The 24,963-nt window shown below is 44.7% G+C and overlaps 1 protein-coding gene across 1 annotated transcript in view; it reads left to right on the top strand.

Moving 5' to 3' along the window:
• The window catches only part of Wwox (WW domain containing oxidoreductase), an 858,036-nt gene that overhangs the window by 337,577 nt on the left and 495,496 nt on the right, over nucleotides 1-24,963 (top strand). The gene's annotated exons all lie outside the window — the stretch shown is intronic.

Here is a 24,963-nt window from a genome sequence, read left to right as displayed (position 1 = left end):
GTCAATTTTATATTATTCAAAATTTTATTTTATTTTATTCAAAATGATGAGTTGAAATCCCAATATTCATGGGAAGAGGATTAGATGTCAGGGCCTTTGGGATGTGATTGAGTTGTGGGGTATAGTCTTCAAGGAGTTCGCCCCCCCCCTCCGAAAGGCTCATGGAATATATTGGAATAGGAAGTAGAAGTCAGATAGGACTGGGGCCAAAAGTTGTCTTCTGAGTATGACAGAATCCTTGCACTTAGGAACTATAGTAGCTAAGACTTGCCCAAGTCTAACCAATTAGCATTCCAGCATGGACGAGAAGAGACACCTGAACCCACACCCCTAGCTGAGCAGTCATTGGCAGTCAATGGCTACTACGGGAGGAGGAGTCAGTTTTCCTTGGGGGTGTGGCTCCTGGTAGTTTGTCAGTGTTTACAGGCAGCACACATTAGAATCATGGATTATGAAGAAGGGCATGGTGTTGGGAGGGAGGGAGGGCTAAGGGGATCTTGGAAAAACTGGAAGTAGGGAACGGTAGGTAAATGTGATCAAATACACATATCGAATTCTCAAAGAAAACATAATTTAAAAAAAGAAAAAGAAAAAGAAGTGGGAGAGAGATCCTCACCTCTCCTACCGTGTGGAGACACAACGAGAAGGTGCCTTCAGCACGCTGATAACAGACCTCCCTGGACACCTTGACCTTACCACACCCTTATGGCAGAGCCTCCCTAGACACTAAATCTATTGACATCCAAAGCTGTGCACAGCAAACTTCGTGTTCACGGTGTTTCATCACATCACAGCCATTTGGATGCATTAAGACAGGGCTTTTCTGAGACCCCTCCCCATCTGCTTGGTGTAAACTGGGGGTCTGTCTGTGCATTTGGCCTTTCTCATCCAGCAGGGGAACGGTATTCCTTGCTGTGGTTATATCCTGATGACACAGTCATCTCCCACATGGAGTCTATTGAACTTTCACTTAGCATCTGAGGTTTCTCCTTCCGCATTGGCCATGAAGAGCAGATGCAGTCAACGCCCTTACCCAGTCTAGACTGCTGCTGTGATTCCTATGGGGCAAGTTCCCAGGTGTGGGAGTGATAAGCCAGACTTTAAACTCTTCGAGTGGCTTTTTATCATTCTAATGGATTGCGGTGAGAAGAGCCAAAATCCTGATGGAAACACTTGGAGTGAAGGTTTTCGATGTAAAAGCAGATGGTAATTAAGAGGACACACATTAAAGAGGGTAATTTGAGCAGGATTTCACAGTATTAATTGGTTTTAATGTCTCCAAGACTTTCAATTCCATTCTTTTGAGGATGAGGAAGCAGGCGGTGATTTCCTGGGCTACGCTGTTTGCACTCACAGAACAGAGAGGGGCTTCTTTAATCTTGCTGGTGCTTTCCCAAAAGTCAGAAGGAGGAGGGATATGGAGGAGGCAGGAATGGGTCAAAGGCGTGACCCAAGTCCATATTCCAGTACTGCTAACCTCTAGCTTTATGTGAGGTTGTGAGCCACCATGTGGATGTTGGGAAATGCATGTGGTTGCTGGGAATTGAACCCAGGACCTCTAGTGCTCTAAACCACTGAGGCATCTCCAGCCACTTCTGTATTGTAGAACACTGCCCATATACACAGGCTCTATCCTTTGCAGGGCAGACAGTTTTACTCATTAGGGGAAGGGGAGTGGACCTACATACCTGTCAGTGATGTTAAACCTCTCATCTGTCTTAGATAAATTCTGAATATACATTAGGCCTCTTTGGGAGGTGTACCATGCCAGTTCGTGACTTTATAAGTGTTCTCAAAATGCTCTACACAAGTCCCTTTATTTCAGTGGCACAGATTAAAGATCTGTCACGGAGAATACTGAGGACCAGAGTTCCAGATTTTGGTGTTATCACAAGTGTGTACCTTTTGCATGTACTTTTCCACTTGAACATCTGACATAACACTAGAAAAAGGTGAGCATCTTACAGCATTAGCGATGTCAGGTTTTCAGGTCGCGCTGCATAACTGGCATCCACAACTGGATTCCCCAAAGTCTCAGATAGTCATCAGTCATTGATTTAAAAAAAATAAACTTATGCTTGGTGTCATCAGCCCACTCGGGAATGAGTCTGCTGTGTGCCTGCGGAAACATGCGCTTATCGGAGGAGGGTTTGGGTTGTTGGGTGTGGAGGACATTCATCTAGTTCCTCCCAGGCACTAAGGAACTACTTTTGGTTCTAGACAGGTAATGCAACAGTTGTAGAGATAATGCCGGAAATCCATAGCAGAGAGATGAACAGTTCGTTTGAATGAAGCTGTGCTCATATCTGGTTGTTCCCAAAGCTGTGTTCTTTTCACACACGTATTCGTGGTTGTGCAGGGGGGTTTGAGACTCAGCCATCTTTGCTGTATGGTCCACTAAGGCAGGAAGTACAATGAGGAAACCCAGACGGAGTATACATAAAGTTCAAATTAAAAAAAAAAAAAAAGTAAAAGTAAAACCCTAGTGAAATCTACTAGTATAATGACCTTGGTCACTAAGTCCTCACTGTGTTTAAGAAGAAGATCCAGTCTTCAGACTGTTTCTCAGGCTGGAACCTTGGTGCACGCTGCATCTAACCCTCTTCCTTGTTAAGCGGAGGTGGCTCACCTGGCTCTCGGGCTGTGCCTGCTGCCTCCCCAGTCCCCGTGTCTGTCTCCCCTGCTTCTTCAGTCACTATTAAATGACCTCTAGATCTCTCTTTGCCGCCCCGTATTACCATTAGGAGACATCTACACTGAGACATCCCTCAGTTCCTGTTTTTGATTAATATTTTATCAGCCACAAGAGGAAATGGTATTCCGCAGCAACACTAATTGAGCAGATGAGATGCTCTCGCTAGCTTGGGTTAAAACGACAGACCAGGCTGCAACTGCAGAGCCTGGTGAGCCTTGGGATAACGGAGTCCAGCATCAGCACTGCAGGCTGTGGTAGGGTGAAAGTCTGCTGCTGATCCAGTAGAAACCAAGCAAAATTCATTTCTGAGTAGTGTCTTAGAGCTTGGTAGTTGTGATGATGACAGTGATGATGATGATAAATCATTATAATGTCATATATAAAAAGCAAAGAGTCTACATATGAGTTTCATAGTGTCAAATTGTAATACTATGCATAAATTTGAAGTTATTCAAGGAGCAGCTGTAGACTGGGTCCCCTGCAACACCCAATTGCTTAGACATCCGCTCTCCCTGCTGTTTATTGAAATGGTTCAGTAACAGAGGGAAAAGAGTAGCTATCAGTTACCTTGCCATCCGGTAATTACCAAATCATAAACGTTGGAGGGCTGAGGGTCATGGGCTTAATAGCCACCCTAGTCTGACCCTGTGAATTTCAAATGCATGCACTCTATATCTGGGTGATGGGAGATTAACTCCTGCCAGACAGGCTGATGTGTTGGGGGGGGAGGGGCGTTTATTCCGTCACTTTTGTTCTCATGAAAAGACTTTATTTAGTTTGTACCACATGGTAGAAAATAGATGAAAATGGCTTCAGCACTTCGTGTGCAGACTGTATTAGAAAGATGCACTGTTCACCCTCCTGATGTCCAATGCAGGCTTCTGCTTTATGAGACATTGAGCCTAGAGCTGGGGGACCAACTGCTCATAGAGTCCATGCAGGAGGCCCAGAGTCTGCAAGGAGCAGGGTACAGCTCGCAGCAGGTGTGTGTGTTTCAGGAAATCCCAGGTAAGAACACAGCCCATTCTAAGAAGCACAGAGGTGCTTGCCTTCACCTTCCCTAGGGATTGCATTGGTGTGTGGTGTATGCAGCTCAGCTCAACCTCAGTTCACTTAGGGTTGTATTTCTTGGGTGTCACAGGGAATCCATCATTACATCATGGCAATTCCAATTTGTATGGCTATCATATGCACAGCAAATAATGCAAAAATGTCTCAGCCTGCAAAACATCCCTTCCTAACTGTCTCATGGGCTTGAACCAATTCACGCAACTCCCTTGGTCTTCATACAGCTCCATTGTTAATAGCAGGCTTCTAGTGGTGTTGAGAGGCTGGCATTGGAGCTATAGTGCGTACTGCTGTCATTTTGTTGCTAGATATGCTCCCCCCACCAAGGCACTTCAGTTTTAACCTTCTTCCATTAAAATCCAGCTTAATTTGTAAGATTTAATGAACCAGAAAGTTCATATTTGTCTTTTAACTGATGAATTATTAGCACCATGTAACGGATAATATTTAAAATGTAATAAAAGAAGTTTAAAATACCAGCTATTCAGTTCTCGAGACAATACAGAGCCAAATGGCAAAGATTTTCCTGCAAGAAATAGCCCTTATTTTTTTGGTCTGTATTGATTCCTGAAATAGACTACAGTCACTCGGTTTTGTAGGGAAGAGTGGCCTAGCCGTTGCCAACAGTGCGTTCTTTCATTGTCCTGTTTCTCAGGGACAATGGTTCCTCAGAGTAAATATTTATGTGGCTGATCTGAGCCTCCGGGGCTACATCTTCTCGCTCCCCTCTCTCCCTGTCTATCCCCATTGGTCCCCTGTTGTGTTGACTCAGAGTCATGGTGCCCTGACTAGAACCTCATCAGGAGCTTTAGGAAGGTGCATGCTATTTTAATAAGGGTCCAAGGAAAAGGTGTAATTCTTTTTCTCCTAAATGGAGATATAAAACTCTCAGAGGCATGAGTTATCATTTGATTGGGACATTGTATTTCATGGTTGTGAAGCACCAGTTCCATCCTATCTGTCTGTGACATTCAGAAAGCAGTCCTGGCTTTTGTAAGTTTGCTGAAAGAGCTTTGTCCAGAGTATGTCAGTGCGGGCACACATACAGCCCTGGTGGCTAACATGGCCTGGTCCACTCTGGAGTATAGCGGTTGGTGAGACCATAACTCCACTGTGGTGGAGGAGGAGTGGGAAGAAAGAGGGAGGGCCATTCCTGATGCTACCTGCCTTCCTTACCCAGCCTTCAAGACTGGATCTGTACAACCATCTGTACTTCAAGGAATGTGTCCTCAGTGAACCATCATTCCTCTGGCTGTCATGAAAGAGGACATCATTTTAAGGGTCTAAATGTAAGTGAATCCCCAGGAGGACACATTGATATAGGGGTGTCCTAGCAAAGCTCGTTGGGTCGTATACCAGATCCATTGTCACTTGGAGATGAAGGCTTCTAGCCAGACTCTGGAAAGTCATTCTCCCTTTCTCATTGGTTTTCACCCCAACCTAGCATAGACAGTTTTTCTCTTCTCCCCACAACCAGTTGTAGTCTCTGCTTTGATACTTGAGGCCTGGATCACAGTGAACAGTAGGCCTTCTCTGTGTCACCAGCTGAAGAAATGGCAGGGCTGTGGCCTTTATTGACTCTATTTTTTCCCCACACTGAACCAAATATCCCTCTTGTCTAGCAAATAAGTCAAAGGGAGGAGAATATGGCACCAATGTTCCTGAAGTGAGGGTTGAGAAGGAAGGGCAGGGTGCCAGCAGACAGAGAAGCAAGTGGCTAAGAACTTGATTTGTGGGGGAGTTGGGAGAGTCAGATGCACAAGTGATATTCTAAGCTCCGAGGTAGGCTCCACTGTTCTGCTTGACTCCAGTGAGCATGCTCGGATTTAGGCAAACAAGCGCGAAGTCCAGCATGGTACCAGCTCCTGCAGTATGTGAGCGAGTGGTCTCATACCACATGGACCAGCCCTAGTGCCCCAGAAAAACTCACTGTCATAGTATGTTCAGTGGGATCACCCCCTGCCAAAGTCATAAGAGAAGAAAAGAAAACTTGAATGTTTAGTAGCAAAGCTGTTGTTATCCAATGAGCAGACCTGCACATGAAGCTCGCCTCTTGGAGTGTTTATGTGAAATAGCTTAAACATACAACAGAACACACTGTGAATGGATGATTTAGAAAATACCTACTCTCTGTAGGAGTGAGGGGCTCCATATAACCAGGAGACAATTTTGAATCCCCTCATTCTCCTTTGAAGTTGATGTCCAAAGCATTTTTTCCATTTGGTTTCTGCCCCTTAATCGCTTTTAACTACATCCAATTAGATATGTTTCAGCCTCGTGGTGTCCCCTAACACAACCTTTTAAAATAATCTGTGAGATGACATGTGGTCTTTATGATAACTTGGTGCAAAGGCTATTTTGTTTAGGGGTTCTCAACTGGGTGATTTTGCCTTTTAGTTAATATTTGATAATGTCTGAGGTGAGTAGGGACTAAGGTACAGAAGTCCTGGCTGGCATCCTTTGGATGGAGGTTAAGGCTATGTTTAATACTACAGCTCCCTTCCCCTAAATGTCAGCAATCGTGGGACTGGGGAGCTCTTTGCATGCAGTGTGGGAAGGTTCAAGGAGTTTGTGTCCTGGGACAAGTTGACATGGCTTGTGGCACAGCCCTAGTTCTCTTTCAACCTCGTTTACTGTGGGTAATTAGGAGAAATTAACAGTAGATTGCTCTCACCCATGCCCATCTCCAAAGCATCCAAGGTGCTGCTAATTAGAGTGTTTTCTTGCCAGTAAGAACAAGAGTCAGATTCCGTGATTGATTCACACTTATTTTAAAATAAATGCCGCTATTATCATCCAGAGCCGTGATAAGTGGAGTTAGGAGACCTTCTGCTGTGGGACACTATGTTAGCATTGCAGTAAACACACAATAAACCCATTTATCTCAGGTTTAATACTTTGTTGTTTCTTTTAAGCACTTCCTAGGTATCTGCGGGCTTTTTAGCATTCTTTGCAAGTTGTAATTTATTAATTTTTTTTTAAGAATTGGCTTGTGGAAATGAACCTTAGTTGCAGCTTTGAGGAGAACGAAGAGAAAGACCTGCTTGTTTACCAGCAGCTGGATCTTGGGTTCTAGAAGTCAAGCCAGGGGAACTTGGAGTTTCTAGACACCCGGCTTTGTCACACCCTGGTGGAGGGGTCAGCGACTCAGAAAGGAATGTTCATGTGCAAATTTTTTTTTTTTTGAAGCAGTGATGTTGAGTGACCATCTAGACATATCCTCACATAACCTGGTAGAGTTTAACTGTCTTACCAAAGTATTCAGCTGTGGCCCTTAAGTCCCCTTTGTATTTTTTTCTATATATTTTGTTTTACAATTTACTTGTTTGGGTTTTGTTTCCTTGGACTCTGTTGTGGTGGCTCCTCGTTGCTTTGATAAAACACAGGGAAATTTCATTTCAGTTCATGGTTTCAGCCCATTATAGTGTGTGGGGTTAGGGGGTAGGTTGAGAGCTCATGACTATGGGCTGTGTGGTGAACACATTCCATATCTTAGTAGATCAGGGAGCAAGGATCTCTGAACACAGTGAACTGGGCGTATGACCACCAAAGCTCAGTCTTAGGAGGCAGCTTGGCTGAAATGGGGATGGTAGCTTACTTGAAGGCAGATTGTCCCAACCCTGGCCTTCTAAGTCATGGCTTTCTCAAAATTGTATGTTTTGGGACAGTTCCCTCACTGCCATTCCCTTCCCCCCTCCCCTGATCTTTCTTCTTCTTGCGTACTGGGGATTGAACCTGAGGCCTTGTGTCTCTGTCTGAAGAACCCCCTCTTAAACTTTTTAAGACCGGGTCTGAATTCATAGACTGCCCTTGATCTCACTCTGCAGCCCAGGCAGCCCTTGAGTGTGTGATTCTTCTACCTCACTCTCCCAAGTTGTTGTGATTATAGGCCTGCACCACAAGGTGCTTTGTACCTTGACGTCTGTAGACGTGTGTAGAAGAGTTTATGGGACTAGCTCCTAGATACCTCTTTCCTAGATCAATTTCCTGTACCAGACATAGAGGCTGAGGGTGCATACCAGATCCCTTTGGTGAGAGAGTGTCATTTAATGGTTTTGCCTCTTGCAACAGAGATAAGTGATGCATGGTGGGACCACAGCTAGGTTAGGGTTCCCTGGTCCAGGAGACAATTAGATGGGAATCAGCCTGCTTTGTCTTCTCTGTGTCTGCACTGCAGCTCCAACTACTTGCTTTAATTGCGCTGGGACTGATTGTAAGATTGGGTTTCTGGAGGGAGTCAGAGAATGTGATGTGTGCTACCCCTGCTGACCTCTGAACACTCCTGCCAAGCAGGCCACTGCCCTGGAACAGGGCATTTAAGCATACCACCAAATAAGATTTTGTTTGTGTCCAATGCCATTGTCCTCTGAAATTATTGGCTAAAGGATGCCGATATAGGTTCTTAGTTTGATTCTACTGAATGAGGGACATCAGGAAGCCAGTGGTCTCTGTCCCATGGTGCACTTGGGAATTCAAAATCTCTGTTTCCACTGAAATCAGAAGGCTGGAGAGAATAGATTCTACTGCTTTAGTAGAGATGTACTAGAGCAAAGAACTTTCTAGAGCCCCACTTCCCTGTGTATAGAGGACAGATGATTCTCCAAAGTAGCCTGCTGTGGGCCAGCGTTGTCAGACACCCCAAGAAGCCGTGACCCCCCTCGAGGAGCTGGCTACCAGGTAGCCTTGGAATGCAGCTTTGCCCACCAGTCTACAAGGATCCTGCTTCAAGCCTGCTCTCACCTGGACTGTAATGTGGAACTTGTTTGTTTTGTCCACTTCCTCCTGCCCTTTTATGTCCCATAGCAGATGGGGCTGTGCCCAGGGTTACTAACATCTTCCATGGGGTCTCAGGATGGAGTCGCTGCAACCCCATGTACAGAAACTAAGCATAGAGATGTTTGCATACAGCTACCCGAGATGGGGTCTCTGAGGCCAATAGTCAGGGTGGGAAAGGAGAAGAAACCTCCAGACTCTTGTTTATATGGATTGTCTTTCTCCTCCATTCTCATGTATCTAATCAGAGATCTCAGATAAACAATTTTAAAGCCACATATTAAACATTTAGGATATGGTGGCTGCAAGGCTGTCTTTATCATCCAAATTTGAACTGCCTACCCTCCCTATTTCTCTCTTTCATTCTCCTTCCTTCCTTAGGTGCATCTGTCTATTCTCTCTCCATTCTTCTGTTGTCTGACTTAATCCTTTGAACCAACCAGTGGTATACAACGTGTATTGCTTGGTGGTAGGTAGAGGTGAAGGAAGATATACATCCTCTAAAACATCTCCTGAGTGCATGGGGAAGGGGCTCCTTTCCTTTTTAAAAAAAAAAAAAAACATATAGTATTGCATTAATTTGTTGATAATTCCTTACACACATACAATATATTTTGATCATATTCACTCCCATCCCTCCCAGTTCCATCCCCATCCTTTTCAAATATGTCTTTTTCTTTTTAAATAACCAACCAAGTTCAGTCTGTGGTGCTCATACACTCACGTGAAGCCGTCCGCCAGAGTGTGGTAGAGCTTCTGCACCCCGAAAGGAAGTCTACTCTCTCCCCCAGCAGTCTGGGGGCTCATGATCCCTTGCCTATCCTTGCTAGAGTGCTGACTGGTTTTGTCTTGTGCTGGTCTTGTGCAAACAGCCACAGCCTTCGAGAGTTTACGAGAGCAGCAGGCCCTGTTCTGTCCAGAAGACACTATTTTGCGGAGTTCATTTTCTCACTGACTCTTAAAAATGATTCCTGCTGCCTTTCAATTCTGAGAAACAGTTCAGTTGGTTTTTGCCCTTTTCGTCACTATTTTGTGATTTTTCTCTTTTTCTCTGGCATCTTGTAATCCAGTTGCCCCTACTGCATGCTCATTCTTTTTTTTTTTTTTTTTTTTTTGGATTTTTCGAGACAGGGTTTCTCCATGGCTTTTGGTTCCTGTCCTGGAACTAGCTCTTCTATACTAGGCTGGCCTTGAACTCACAGAGATCCGCCTGCCTCTGCTGGGATTAAAGGCGTGTGCCACCACCGCCCAGCTGCATGCTCATTCTTACTTTAGCAACTGGATATCAGCCAGCCCACTCACCTGCTGGCAGAGATGGAGAGGGCGGGGTCTGTTAAATTATGCTGTCGTACAACTCTATCAAGCACTGAAGTCAAATTCTTGGTCTCACTCCCACAATTCCTGGAAGGGTGGACCAGTAGTCCCTGCTGGATGTTGGGGAAGCCAGAAGATGCAGCTGATGCTGTCTGGCTTTGGTAGGCAGGTGATCCCAAAGGATCAGATCCCTTGCCTGTGTTGGAGGCATGCCCTTGGCCTTGGCCTTGTGAGGAAGGTCGGTGCAGGCTAGTTGGAACTGCTTTCCCATTCCAGCAGCTTTGGCCTATCTCTCCAGAGGCCTGCTGATAATCCGTAAATGAAATTCACCTTTCCGCCATTTCCTGAGGTCTGAAAGATGAGGGTTGAGTTACACGGCGAATCACAATCACTGTCTCTCTCAACCTTGGAGTTCCAAGCTGAGCAAATGGGGAGGGAAGGGGCTGTTTTATTTGGGAAAACACATTCAAGTTTGGCAGTTACCTAAAAGAAAATTAAGTCCGTGATTGCAGGTCCCTCCTCTGGCCTTCTGGAGGAGATAGATCGTAATCTTTAATTAATCTATCACTCACCCCCCAAAAAGGGGGGGTAAGAATGGAGGGGCATTGGTATCAATTTATTTTGGGTGGCTAGTGTTGCTTTGGGAAGCCCAAGTGGCAGTCTATAGGCCCCGCTGTGAACATTCTATTGCTGACATTTGTTTAGAATTTTAATTTGTTGCAGAGACCTAACTGGCTGCGTGGTGGGCACGTTGGGGCCGGGTGGCTGCACCGCGGCCATGAGTTCCCCTGCTGTAATGAAGATGGAATGGCTGCAAGGGTGACCTTTCCCTGCCTTTGTCTGTAGCTGCCCTCCTCTTTAGCTGAACACCTTTGAAACGCACGCGTTCTGAACTCTTGAACCGCTCACTCAGCTCGCCACGCTTAATGCGGGGCTTGCAGTTTATCACGATAACCTCCAAAGACTTCGCCTTCCCCACGCTTGACATGGAGATAGAATTGTTCATAACCCTTTACTAGTCATAAATTTGATTGTTAAGGGACCCGGGTTGATCTTATGTCTAATACCTGTGTCTCATTTTTAAAACCCTGATTTAGGGGCATTTTCTTTCCGCTACCTTCCAAAAACGCATGGCAGGGAAGCATATAAAATATGTCACCTGATATTGGAGGATTGTTTATTTCTGTTCATTTTGGGCCTGAATAGTACCTATGAGATGCATTTGAAAACTTATCTTGTTTATACATTTATTCTATTGCCATTTCTCCCATTACCTGAAATAGCCACTTTGAACAACCAGCAAAACCATGCCCTTGCCTGCCTGTCAGCAGAACAGGTAAAAGAACCTGCATTTTGGTGACCACAGGAATGGCAAGCATTATAACTTTATATTGTATCAATGTATACTTTTATATTGTATCAATGTATAACTTTATATTGTATAAATGTATGAATTTATATTGTATAATGAATAGCATATGGCAAGCGTTATAACTTTATATTGTATCAATGTATACCTTTATATTGTATCAATGTATAACTTCATATTGTATAAATGTATATAAATTTATATTGTATAATGAATAGCATATGGCAAAAGTTATAACTTTCTATTGTCATATACATTCTTTCCCCTCATATCCCACACCTGCCTTTCTTCTAGCCCTTTATGGATAAATGCAATTGCTTATTTCCTTTCTCTATTAGGTTTCTCCTTTCGTGGCACACAGTAAGTGCTGGAAAATACATGCTCAAGTGAACTGCAGTGTTTTAAGTTAGCAACTAGATGTGCAGATTAAAATTCCAGTAGCCAGAGTGAGCCCACCTCTGCTCATGAGAGGTTTGTGTGAAGATTGATGAAAATCGCTCACCAGACACCCACCATGCTCTTCCCTGGTAGGCGTTCCTCACCAAAGCTATTGCTGACGGCCTAAAAGAAACCTTGTGAGGTTACTGAGGGTGAGAGATTAGAAAGGGACTTTTCAAAGTTCATCTCTCATCCGGAAGCTGCTCTGCCTCTATGACAAGCAGACACCGACCCACACAAGCATCCAGTTAATTCTCGCGGACAGAAGTAGGGCTTCAGGCCCAAAGACATCATATTTTGGGGTGTATATTCGATTTCTGAACCTCTTCTCCAGTGGCCAGTGTGGTTCTTAAGCAAGAGTATAGACTGCCCTTGCATAGGCTCTCAGAAAGGAAATGCTTGCACACACCTCACCAAAATATGTGTTTTGTCTGAGGACAGACAGCTGGGAGTTACTAATGATAACACCTGGGCAAGGTTTCACAGGTAACCCAGCACAAGCAGTGCCCTACACCAGAGCAGCGTGTTTGAGCTGGACCATTGTCTCCACCGTGCCATTAGTGTACCTGTTAAGCAGTTTGTCCCCTCCTTGTAGATAGGATTGGATCCATTATATTTATAATACTACTCTCATTTAAATACAGGTACTTCTCATTTCCTTTCCTAAGTCCCTCTTCCAGTGATGCGTACACACACACACACACACACACACACACGGGAGAGGGCACATGTTCCCAGAGTCCAAGCTACACATCAGCTAAGCTAAACATACAACTACCTCCCTTCTTTCTGTTTCTCCCATGCTTTCTCTATCTGGTCTGTGTTTGCCATCTGTCTGAGTGAATGAGTGAGTGAGAGAGACACAGCCAATATATTTAAACATTATTAGTAAGAGCAAAATAGGAACAACAGGATGGGATAGTCCTGCTGCAGGAAGGGCAGAAAATGGAATCAAGAACGTTGGTGTAGTGGGTTATTGTTGTAATACAAACGGCGGCGGGGCTGCGTCCCGGGCACCCAGCCGCCCGCATGGCTAGCTTATGCCCCGAAATAATTACACGGAAACTGTATTCTTTTAATCACTGCCTGGCCCATTAGTTCTAACCTCTTATTGGCTAGCTCTTACATATTGATCTAACCCATTTCTAATATTCTGTGTAGTACCATGAGCTGGCTTACCAGGGAGAATCTTAACCTGCGTCTGTCTGGAGTGGGAGAATCATGGCGACTCCTGACTCAGCTTCTTTCTCCCAGCATTCCGTTCTGTTTACTCCACCCACCTAAAGGCTGGCCAATCAAATGGGCCAAGGCAGTTTCTTTATTAGCCAAGGACCTTCCTCCATCAGGTTATCATTCCTTCATTTAAATGTATGCTTGATGCTGAGCCTTGGGTAGAAACTTACAAAAGTGCTGTCCAGGCCTGACTTGCCCTCCTACGCCTCATGTGTGATATGCAGATCCATTTTCTGATTGCAAATTTGTCTGTTTCTACTCACGACCATGTCTGGGATTCATAAAAAGCAGCAATTTGTGGGCAAAGGAGGAAAGGATTAGCTTCCTTTTTGATACCTAAATGAGATGTCATTTTGCCTAACATTCATTAAAGCCGGTGTTTGCTCTGAGTGTCTGACCTGGGAATGGGAATGTGGCTGTGTCTACATCTGTGAGTAATGGCTGCTCTCAGGGCTGCTTTACAGTAGTCTCTGCCTATGCACTGAGTTCCCTGTGATTCTTCTAAGCTTATCTTTATTTTATCCCATGGAAGTTTTTATAAGAAGTGTGTCCTTCACCATAAAATATAATTATCTATTGAATTGAAGGAGTAGAGATATAATTAATTTAAAGTTTTCAAAACATTTCTTTTGTTTTCAAATGTGTATATCAGGTACCCATGGAAGCCAGAAGCAAATGTGGGATGCCCTCAAGCTGGAGTTACAGGCAATGAATTCTAGGCGCTAAATCGATGATCCATCCCTCCTGCCCTTTAGTTTGAACTTTTAAAGGGTGTTAGGAATGTGCAGACAAGGGCTAGTGAGATGGCTCACTGGAGAAAGTTGCTTGCTTCCAAGCCTGAAGGCCCGAGTTCAGTCTCTGGGCCTCACAGAACTGAAGGAAGGACCAACCCCCCACCAAGTTGTCTTCTGACCTCCACACATGCGCTGGGATGCATATGTATACACACACTCTACGCTGGAGGAAATTAAAATAATATCAAAAGAAGTAACATACATAACGAATTTGCATTTTAAATGTAAAAAGCAGTTTATGAAAATACACGTATTATACAAAATCCTTATTTTACACTCATGCACATATAAACACAGTACAAAATTCTGAAACACACACATCTATACACATACACAATATGCATGGTATTCATTTTGTAAGTCTATAAAAATCACGTGTGTGTATGTGTGTGTTTAGAAAGAAACACACAGGGCCAGAGAGCTGGCTTGGTTCTTAAGAGCACTGAGTGTTCTTACAGAGGTCTTAGGTTTGATTCCCAGCAACTACGTGGAGGCTCGTAGCTGCTCATAAGTCAGGCATGTGGCGGGCAGATGTATTTACAGGCAAATCACCCATACACATAAAACAAACAAACAAATAAATTGAAAATTAAACGAAAGAAGCCCAGCAATGTCTGTAGTTACTTAATGAACTTGGTCAGATAGACTTGCGTTCAAATTCTGTCTCTATCACTCATTGGCTGTGTGACGTGATGTTGAGTCAATAGTCTGATCTTAGTAGTTATCCTGCTTTCTTTATGTAAGGCGACAGTCATAGAAGTGTCCATTTCCCACGGCGCATGGCAATGGCGTGCGCACAGGTTTGGCAACTTAGGAAATGTGCTACACCATAACCGTAGTTGGAACTTTTTCTGTGCCCTTTCTTTGCCCTTTTCTCCTCCCAGTGGGAGCAAGGGTTACCTTGTGGTATGAAAAGTAAACATGTATTTGTTTCAAGACTTAACCAAGGACAAGTGAGACCTGTGTTCATGGTTTGGTGTCTTGCTTGACACCAGAGAGTGTCTCCAAACGGATGATTCGAGTGATGTGAATTGGGCAGAGATAGATGGTCCATCAATCCAGGCTTAATCTTGATGGGTTTTCTCAGGTAATCCTCCCTGGAAGGTCTCCCAGATTCCCACTGACACCAATTGTAAAGGAGCAGAAGTCACTCACCAAGTACATCTACTTGATGGTGCTGGATCAAGGGCCCTGCACCACAGTTGGTGCCTGGCTAGGGATGCTCCGGTGAAGAGGGTGGCCTGACTCTGTAAGACATTACAGGGCCTGTGTTCTTCCAGCTGGAGAAATGAAGACTGTCTTGGGACTCTGAATGTAGGAGAAGAGAGGCACTCTGAAAAAGACCACAGTGGGTGTTGCTGGTCTGCACTCAGCTTTCTTTCCCACTAAGCCCTTGAATTTTGGTTAGAGCCCATTGAGTCCTAGCCCTCAGTAAAGCTATGTTGCTTGCTACTGTCATATGGAGCAAAACTGCAGTAGCAAAAACCAGGCGACATAGGTAAGAATTTGCCTTGGAAGTGAACCTTGGCAGATGGCTGCTTCCAAGCCTACACTAGTAAGTCCTTAGGTAATCGCGCAGGCAGACATGAGCCCCGCTGCAGTTTGATGAAAGCCACAGCACTACTTTCTGAGTAGACAGTTTCTGTGTAGCCTTCTAAACTGGCATGAGCTTAACCCACCATTCAGTGAAGGCACTTCTCTGAGAAGCAGCGATAATAAGTTCCAAGCGCTTTTGTTTTGTGTTCTTGTTTCTTACTGCAAGGAGAAGCAAGATGGGCATCTCAGTTAAAACCCAGGCAAGGGACCTTGGAGTCATCACCCTCTGATACTGAGGGCATCAGTCCAATTTCTTTTTGTAGCCAGAAAACAGCAGTGCAATGAGACAGGAGGAACAAAAATAAGAGATCACCTTTATTTCTTGTTTTAGGTGTATGTGTGGGTGTGTTAGGTAGAATAGGGTATTGTGGGAATACTTTATTTCTTACTGATTGCCAAGGTCCCCCCATGTGCAGCAATTTCTCAGGGACATAGGCTGGTCTGGCACCTCCATGGTCTCCTCTGCTGCAGCTGTCTCTGATTCCTACTAGACAGCTTCACAATAGCAGTGAGATGCTTTAGTCTGAGATGTCACGTGTCACGGTTTCTTAGCTGCCTATTGGCTAGACTTGTCACGTGTCCCCATGGAACATGATATAAGTAAGACCTCCCTGTGGTCATAGCAGGAGAAGAAAGCAAGATGCTACATTTTGCATCTTCACTACCGTGATATACCTCCTGTCCAGGAGAGACTGACTTGTAGGTTGATGTGACAAAGTAGGTTACAGAGCCAAAGGACAAAGCTGCGTGGCCATCGCAGCTTTCAGCATGTGCTCTAAACAGAAGCTGGACCTCCATAGGAACTTGTCTGTGGCTGTAAAGTGTGTCAACTGCCAATGTTCCCTGAATTAAATACTCGGGGTTTTAGAAGTCCTATGGGGCCAAGACCTTACCTGTCATGCTCTGTGGATGATAAAGGAGCACCCATCTACCACACAGGGCCTGTCCCTCGTGCATGTACGAGTGCTCCATGGATGGCAGCAGAATGCCCTATAAGTTGCATATCGCCCGATGCCTGGTAGCTGCCCTAGCTTTCCGTTTGTAATTCAGAAACTCTTATTTATTTGTATCAAGGACAAATGATACTTTAATCATCTATAAGCTGCCATCTCCAAAGCCTCCCATAAATTCCTTGTCAAAGAAGAGATTGTTATTAGGAACTGTACTGAGAGGTAATCTGTGCCTGGACTTGCAGCCCTGGCTTTGAAAGCCTGCAGTGGTAGCACGCAGAGGTTACTGCAATGAGAGAAGCCTTGCCAAGCAGAAATCCCTGTTTTCTCCTTCTGAGGTATATGTGAATCAATTTACTTGCATATTTTGAGACGTATCTACCACAAGCTCTTGATTTTTAATGAGTAAAAAATATCAAGTTTTGAAAGCCAATATTTTGGTAAGAAATGGCTACCAGTACCCTTTAACTATAATTGTTAGAGAGTAGACATCTCTCACTAAGCATTTATTGCATTCATTAGTAATAGTATTATGCCAGTCCTTTCTCATAGTGCACTCAGAACAAGCTCTTTATGGAACATGCTGGAGCATGTACTTAATAGTCCCCAAGCCTTGTGACGTGGGTCCCATCTCCATCTTACTTACTAAGCAGACGTTTCGTCTTCGGCAGATGACTTAAATGACTAGTCACAGAAGTCGCTCTCTTTTCTTTTTTTTTCTTTCTTTCTCTTTTTTTTTTAGGACCCCAGCCCATGAAATGTTACTGCCCACATTCAGAGAAGGGTCAGTATGTACCCAGAGTCTATCTCCTGTTTCTAAATCTGTCAAATTGACATCAATATTAATCACCACAGGTACAACCCCACTGATGAGGTCTCTTGTCAGCATCTTCTTGTTCTGGCCCCAAACCCTTGCTGCTTGATATCATTACGTTGTTGATTAATTCCAACATAGAAGTTTGAGAACAGAGATATGGGACATACTTGCATATCACAATGCTTTGTGAGGTTGCAGTGGCTTCAATTCTGCCTGCATTATCAACTGCATTGTCTTAAATGCCAGGACTCCCTCAGATCGTATTTCATTCAGCTGTCATGCATGATACTAATCCTAATTGCTAAAATAATCCAGGGGGCCTAGAAAAGTCAGTGTGGACAGGGGTAAATACCAGATTTCCTGATGGAGATGTTCACATAGAGTGTATATGCCAACCCAAAGGCATTGCACCCTGGGATTTAGGAAGAAAATATTTCAAAGTAGAGTTTATTTACTTGTTTGTTTGTTTGTTTATTCTTTGAAAACTCCTCAAGAGCACATGATTGCCTCATTGGATAAATCAGAGTTTTATCTTTGATTTCCATCAACTTGACCATGACTTGTCAAGGAACCAATGGGCCAGTTGACTACAAATGAGTTTGCCTTTCATGCCAGGTTATTCTGTCCGCTCGCAACAAAAATGATTCCAGGTCATTCCAATTTATTTAATTAATTTCAGAGATGAAATTATTCTGCCCAGTAACTAGATTGCTAATGGCATTTGTTGTAATGGTTCAGTTCAGGTTTGTTGGTTGGAAAATAAACGCCTTCATTTCAATATTTGCCTTTTGGCTGCAGCTCATGAGCTTGTCATATGCCATGACCTCATTACCACCACAGCTTAATTGTAAGTTAATGTGTACCTAGCCTTGTGAAGCAGGCTTCTGTTGTAACTGCCTGGTTCCCCTCCTCACTTATCCCTCTGAGTTGGTATTTCCAACAAATAGATCAGCCAGCATGACAGAATCTGTACTTATGGGAAACTTGGTCATACAATTTGAACTTTTTTTTTTTTAAGTGAAAGTGAGGGAAAGAAGTGTTAGCCCACTAGAGCACAACTGTGCATTGAGATTTGTGGAGGAGCACACATTTGTGATTGGAAGGGGTAACCTGACTTGTGGTGGGACAATGGGCCCTCTGACAGAATCAGAGGCAAAATTAAAATCTGCATGTGAATAGCTTTCCAGCCAGTCATGAACAGATTCATTTGTCACATCCTGGGTATATAAAGCTTATTTCAAAATAAATTCTGGGCAACGTTCGACCTGATTGAATCTGCTCTGAGCTCTGTTAATATATTTGTTCGAGCCACTTGCACTCAACAGCTTTTTAGACAGAATATCACTTTTCTGTATTATTCATGGTAATGTAATCCCCCCTTTAATCTCCTCGTGGTTTCCCATTAAGTCATGATGCTCGCTTCAGAGAAACTGAATCAGTTTCAGATTAACAGATGGACTGTTACTCATGCTGTCTAGAATAGTGTTTCTACTTTTTGCCCATCTCCTAAGTCACTAGCCTGGCATGTAGCGTGACACTTTGGCACGCCTGACCATTTGATCACAGAGCTCTTGTTAGGAGATGAGGCCACTAATCTGCAAGGCAGCTCATGGGAATCGTTTGTGACAAAGAAGGCTACGTTCTTAGAATCACTGCTCGTATATTCTCAGTTGCTTAATCCGGCATGTGGACATCCAACTCAGAGCAAAAGGAATATCTCAGGTGACCCACATCATGCAAACACCTATGACATAGGTTGTGGAGTACATATCAGAGAGAACATGTATCAGACAGACAGACAGTCTTGAATGGACTTCTTTTAGGCTAGGCAGTATAATGAAAGGCATAGTGAATCAGAAAAAAAAATAAGAGAAAGAAGAGATAAAAGGAGGACGGAGAGGAAAAAGAGACAAGGAAAGAGAGAGGAGGAACGGGAGGAAAGAAAAAAGGAAGAAAGGTCTGCATTATTTATTCCACAATAATGGGAAATTCTTTTCTTCAAGACAGATCACCCATAAATACTTGAGGTTGAAGGAAACTGGCTGGTATAGGTTTAATCCAGATTTCCAATGAAAGTTTCAAGTCTTCGAAATGTTCTTTGGCTCTACTGCTTTTTTACTCTAAGTCCAAATTAATAACACCTGGATGTTGTTTCCAGAACCCTCTTTTTCGACATTCCACTATAACTGAGAAGTAGCAAAGCATGTAAAACGTTTGGGAAACACAGAAATCAAGTTTTAGGCTAGAACCAGAACCATAAATGCTCTCGGGGCTGGATGGCAAACTTCGGGGCTTGAGTCCCTTAAGGTGTCTGTCACTGCTAGGAAATCACAAGACACAGTGAGCGCAACCATAGATAATCATATAAGCAAATTGGCATGAGGGTATGACGGCAAACTTTCTTTAGAAAACAAGCAGTGAGATGGATTGAGCATTTCCATGTGGTTAGCCCTCTCCACAAGGCAGCAATGGCAGGGGATGCTGAAAACATGGTTGGAAAGAGGCCCTCTGAGTGCTCCCAGAACCACTGTTCATGGAGGGGTCACTCCATCCTTGCCATTACGTGTCACCTCATTTCCCTGCAGAAAGGAATGGAGTCAACATGTCACAGAGATGCTTATACGTCATTGGTTAATGCAGAACTATTCACAGTGGCTAAGTTATAGACATCAGTGTCCATCACCAGAGGAATAGGTGGTACATAGGCATGATGGAATTCTTTTTCAGCCACAAAGATTGTCATTTGGAGGAGAATGAATGTAGCTGGAGATGGTCATATTAAATTACCAATTTCTGGAAGGCAAGTGTGGCGCATTCTTCTCACTCAGAGGTCCACAAAACTCTACACTTAGAAATGACAGGAAGTGAAGCTGTCTAGGGGGATGGGTGGGCATTGAAAAGAGGATGAAGGCTGCTTAAACCAGGTGCACAGAGTTATGCTCTGGGTATATTATATGTTAATAGATGCACGAAAATGGCCTTATGTAACCCAGTTTAGTGCAATTAAAAAATAACAAGGGTAGAAAGGTCACCAGTGATGTCATCCAGAGATACGGTTGCTCCCTTTGTGGACTCCAAAACCTGTATGTAAATGCGATCTGCTGTTAGAGATGAACTTGTCTCACCTCTTCACCTGCCCCAAAAGATTATACTTGTCACGTCCTTTAATGAAGCCATCGGGCCCTGTACACTGTCATCCGACTTCCACGAAGCCATCTGTTTGCACGAGAGTTTATTTGGGATCCAGGAGAAGAGAAAACACATCTGCACCTTCCACAGAGCCTGAATCTTAATGCATTGAAGCCTCCCCCGTGATTGTAAAAGAGAACAGGGAGATTCTATCTATAGCCTGATACGATTTTATAATCTAGCCCCATGTTGGATGGTTATTGTCAGTTATGGGAACGAACCACCGCTCTGCTGACAGTCCTGAGTGGGTGTGGTCAGAGAGGCAGCAGAGAGGGCCTGGAAGTCTAATCTTGGACTATTGGATGGAAGGTCTTGCTTCCTGATTAGAAATGGCTGCTCAAGACAGGCCTATGTGTGTCTTTGTTTTTTGTTTTTGTTTTTATTCTATTGTGCTTGTGTGTGCCAGGATATGTGGGGGTGGAGGCCCGAGGACCACCTTGGTTTATCTCCTGCAGATCTACCTTTTTTGTAGTTGTTGTTGTTGTTTTGTTTTTTGTTTTTTGTGAGGCAGAGTCTCTCACTAGGATATAGGGATCGCTGGTGTAATGAGGATGGCTGGCCAGTGTGTCAGAGAAATGTGTCTCTTCCTCCCCAGCAGTGGAATCACAGCCGCAGCCACTACACCTCTCTTTTTAGCGGACACCTCAGGTCTCCGTGAACCTGCAGCAAGCACTTTCCTGACTGAGCCTTCTCCCAGGTACAAGCAGAAGAGGATTTTTCCCTGGTGCCGGTACTTCCCCTCCCAGTAGGAAGTGAACCTTTCATTCATTCCTACATTCATTCACACATTCCTTATTTCCTCTTCCATTCTCCTCCTTCCCTTCTGCCCATTTTAATAGACCTTCTTCTTTTCGTGTGGTAAAGTCAATAGGTCAGAGATGACGAATGCTAAAGAATGGTTTGTTCCAGCCCCAGTTTTATACACAGACTAAGGGACTTTTCAGGACACTAGAGCCACACAGAGAGATACAGGAGGAAGCTGTGGTTTCCACAAGAAAGAGGGACAAGACAGAGCAGGCAGACATAGGATCGGCTGGTTTGGGTCATGCCGTTGGCCTTTGGAATACAGGGCTGTGTCTGGTGGCCTAGTACCTGGCCATGGGCTGGACAGGGCAGATGGACCGTGGGCAGAATGTGAGCCTACAGTGTGAGAGCTGGAGAGTTCCCTTCGTAACTACCTGAGCGGGAACTGGCTTGCATCTGGAAGGTGTGCTCATGGGCGATTTCTTTACCATGTCTAGAAAATGGCTGAGGTCCAGGAAGAAAGACAGACTTGGCCATGAGCTCAGGCTATGCTTTAGGAGAGATGAGCTTCCCCTGTAGAGAGAGGGGAAGCGTGTGAGCAACAAAACAAGCTTCAGCCTGTTCTTGGGCAGACAGTGGTTTCGTCTGGTTAAGGTGAAGGTGGGAACAGAGAGCATGGGAGGATCAGATGGGTGGGCAGAAACCACGAAGGCCTTGAAGTCTAGCAGACTGCCTTGGCAGTCTGGCTAATGTTGATCACAGGGAGTTTCGTCTGTTTGGTTAGCTCTGTACTGTTCTGTTTCCTACCTCTGTGAGGAAATACTGAGAAAAGTGACTTAGGGGAGTGGGTTCATGCTGGCCCACAGTGCAAGGGCAGAGACCGTTGTACCAATGAAGTGAAGGTGGCAGGAGTGTGATGTCGCTGGTCTTGTGTCATCCACAGTTAGGAAGCGTGATTGGCTGCTCAGCTCCCTTCCTCCATGTGTTTCCTACAGGGTCCCAACTAGGAAACAACACTCACAGCCACAGTGGGCAGGCCTTCTGTCCTCAGACAACACAAAGAAGATCAGACCCCACAGACATTGCCAGGGTCCCATCTCAGAGGTGAGTTTAGATTCTGTCAAATTAACAACGCTAACCACCATGGACTGTGTGTGGAGAACTTCTGCCGGACAGAAATCAGAACACAGGAGTTTGGCAGCCTTCGTTTCCCCTTAACTTAGCTGAACTTAGTTTACATTGAAACATCTAGAGAGGTGGAATCCAGTAGCTTACTGGAGGACTAGAGGAGCAGAGGCCTCTATATGTAGGTACACCTACGTGCCTCATCTATACTCCTTTCTGCCCAGAATGTGTGTGTGTGTGTGTGTGTGTGTGTGTGTGTCCCTCCGATGCAGCTGTCTCATCCTGAACACTGTCTGATTTATACAAAGCCATCTCTTCCCATGCAGGTTTTATCTGGGTGCCAGGAAGGGAGACACACACATGCGCCTGTGTGTGAACAAAATGCCTCCAAGACAATCTTGCTTAGCTTTTAAAATCATAGCATCGACTGAGGTGAATGAAGGCAATCTGCACACGGTGCCCGGGGATCGGATTTCTACACCTCCCGTGGTCCTTAGTCACACGAGTACGCTTGGCTCCCAGAAGTCCTGTGCTCACCCGCAGCCCTGATTCTGTCCAGTGTCCCAATGATTTCTGGTGGTGGCCGTGGGGAAAGTGGGGACACAGTATGGTAAACAGGAGAGCAACATGGCCCTGGAGACACCCATTCCTCTCACAGAAACTGCACTTCTTACTAAAGCCCTAATTTTTGCTGAGTAGGCCTCTGTTACCCCACAGAGCACTGATGAAGAGGAAAACAGACCCCACAAAGTGGTTTGACCTGAAGATGGCCTGTGGCCCTCTTGCCATTTAAGGTCCTTGGGAAAGTAGAGACATAGACAGGGATGGGGGAGACTTCGAAGAAGAGCGTCTTGTCTGACCTTTTGTTTGCTTTCTCTCCCCTCCCCTTTCTTGTTTAAGTGTTCTCTTTTAAGTTGGGTTGGGACAAGGTCCTGCTATATATACCTTGGCCAGCTTCAAGCTCTCCTCTGTCCTCCTGCCTCACTCTCCCCATGCTGGATTATAGGCATGCACTACTCTGCCTATGCCTAACTCCTCCTTTCCCTTATTAAACAGTTTTTAATTGCAAGCACACTGAATGCTGTGAATTGTAAAAAGGCCTATGGTTCTGTTGGATCTCCATGGGAACATGTATAGTTCTGAAGCTAAATGTGCTCTTCTACGCATCTGGGGAAGGAGGCCTTTTCTCAGCCAAACCATAAGAAAGGAAAGGTGATCTCTCTTGCATTTCCTTGCCCTCGTCTCTGCACGTTTTTCTTTAGAATTAAACACTGGAGCAGTTGCTGTTGAATAGTGGGTGGGTAGTGGAGGAAACGCGCGAAAGAAGATGTCTGGGCCTCTGACTTCAGGAAAATGACCCCCTTCCTTGTACCTCAGTTTATTCTCCTGCTCATGGAGCCAGACGCACTGCCTGCACAGTTCTGGAATTCCTTGTGTGTTCATGAAGAGCATGTGGAAGAAGGCCTTTTGCACACTTTTCAACACATTAATGCTATTTATTGTAGTTTCCAGTATTATTATCATTGCTGTTGCCCTAAAAGGGGCAAAGTTCACTGTTTGAATTAAGAGTGAAGCCCCCTATAATTCTAGAGTGTGTTACGTCTGGGGCAATTGTACTAGGAACTCGAGTCGCCTCTGGTTTTTTGAGTCCAGCGGTGGCGGTCACAGGAGGCCTCTTCTAAGAGATGCCAAGGAGAAAAATGGAGATGCCAGTTTCCACAAATGTTATCCCTGTCCCTGCAGAATCGTGACGTCTCTGAGCTCTCCAGTGTTGACTGCAGGATATTTATTATTCAGCGATAATAATAAATCGCTGCTTATAAAATCCAGGGAATCGAGTGTCGCGGAGGGGAGGAAGGGGAGAGCTGCGAGAGTCAGAGGTCCAGCCAGGCCCGGGCTATTAATCATCGCCCTCCATTATTTCTCGAAGATTCATTCATTGTTCCAAAGGTACCTAGAGGGTCAATTAGAGACCACAGACAGGCTTTTTCAAAGACACAAGAGGGTCAATTAGGCCCTCCTTGTAATTTTCTGCTTTACCAGCAAATGCCAGCCTATTGCACATCAGATGCAGGGAGCTTGGAAATAAACAGGGTATTTTCCCTCCTCCTTTGGAGAGAAAGAAGAATCCAGCCAGGGGAAATGGAGGAGGGCAATGACCAGTTACACATGGCTCAAGGCAGTCGGGCTATGGGTCGAGAGGAGCCAGAGGGATTTTGTGACTGACCAAGGCTTGTAAGGAGCAAAGTTCTTCAGGGGTCAGAGCCCCAGGACTGGTCAGGGACTTTCCATGATGGAGCGCTCTGAAGCCTTATTAGAGGCGGTTCATTTATCTCAGGTGCCATCTGCACTGCGCAGGCATGCGAGTACAATTATAAGGCATACACAAATCGTATGAATAGTACCTGAATCAATTGTCATTTGAGTCCGGCCTGACCTGGGGCGGAACCTCTGTACCCACCATAGCTACTGTCCATGTTTAGGAAGAATTTGGCTAATGTCAGATACATATTATTGTGTACTGTTTTCTTATGGTTTCCCCTGAGGTTAGCAGCACAGACTACAATAAAATAAAAGACATAAAATTGTTCCTAGTGAGAAAGAGATGAAGGGCGAGGGCTGTATCTCAGTGGTACAGCACTTGGCTAGCATGTGTGATGTGCTGGGTTCAATACCCGGTACAGACAGAGAGGTGAGGAAATCACAGAGGATAGAATGTCAAGGCCAGTGCCTCATCTACTTTCCCCAAGAAGAAGACTAGACTTTGACTCTGCCCATCCCTAAACATCCGGTCTTGTTAACAGAACACAGGAGCTGTTGATATCCACATCATCTTCATCACCACATCGTTGAGATCC

The sequence above is a fragment of the Chionomys nivalis genome, chromosome 21 (genome assembly GCF_950005125.1).
Source record: "Chionomys nivalis chromosome 21, mChiNiv1.1, whole genome shotgun sequence".
NCBI lineage: Eukaryota > Metazoa > Chordata > Mammalia > Rodentia > Cricetidae > Chionomys > Chionomys nivalis.
The sequence above is the reverse complement of the archived record's forward strand: the minus strand, read 5'-3'. Positions and strand labels throughout refer to the sequence as shown.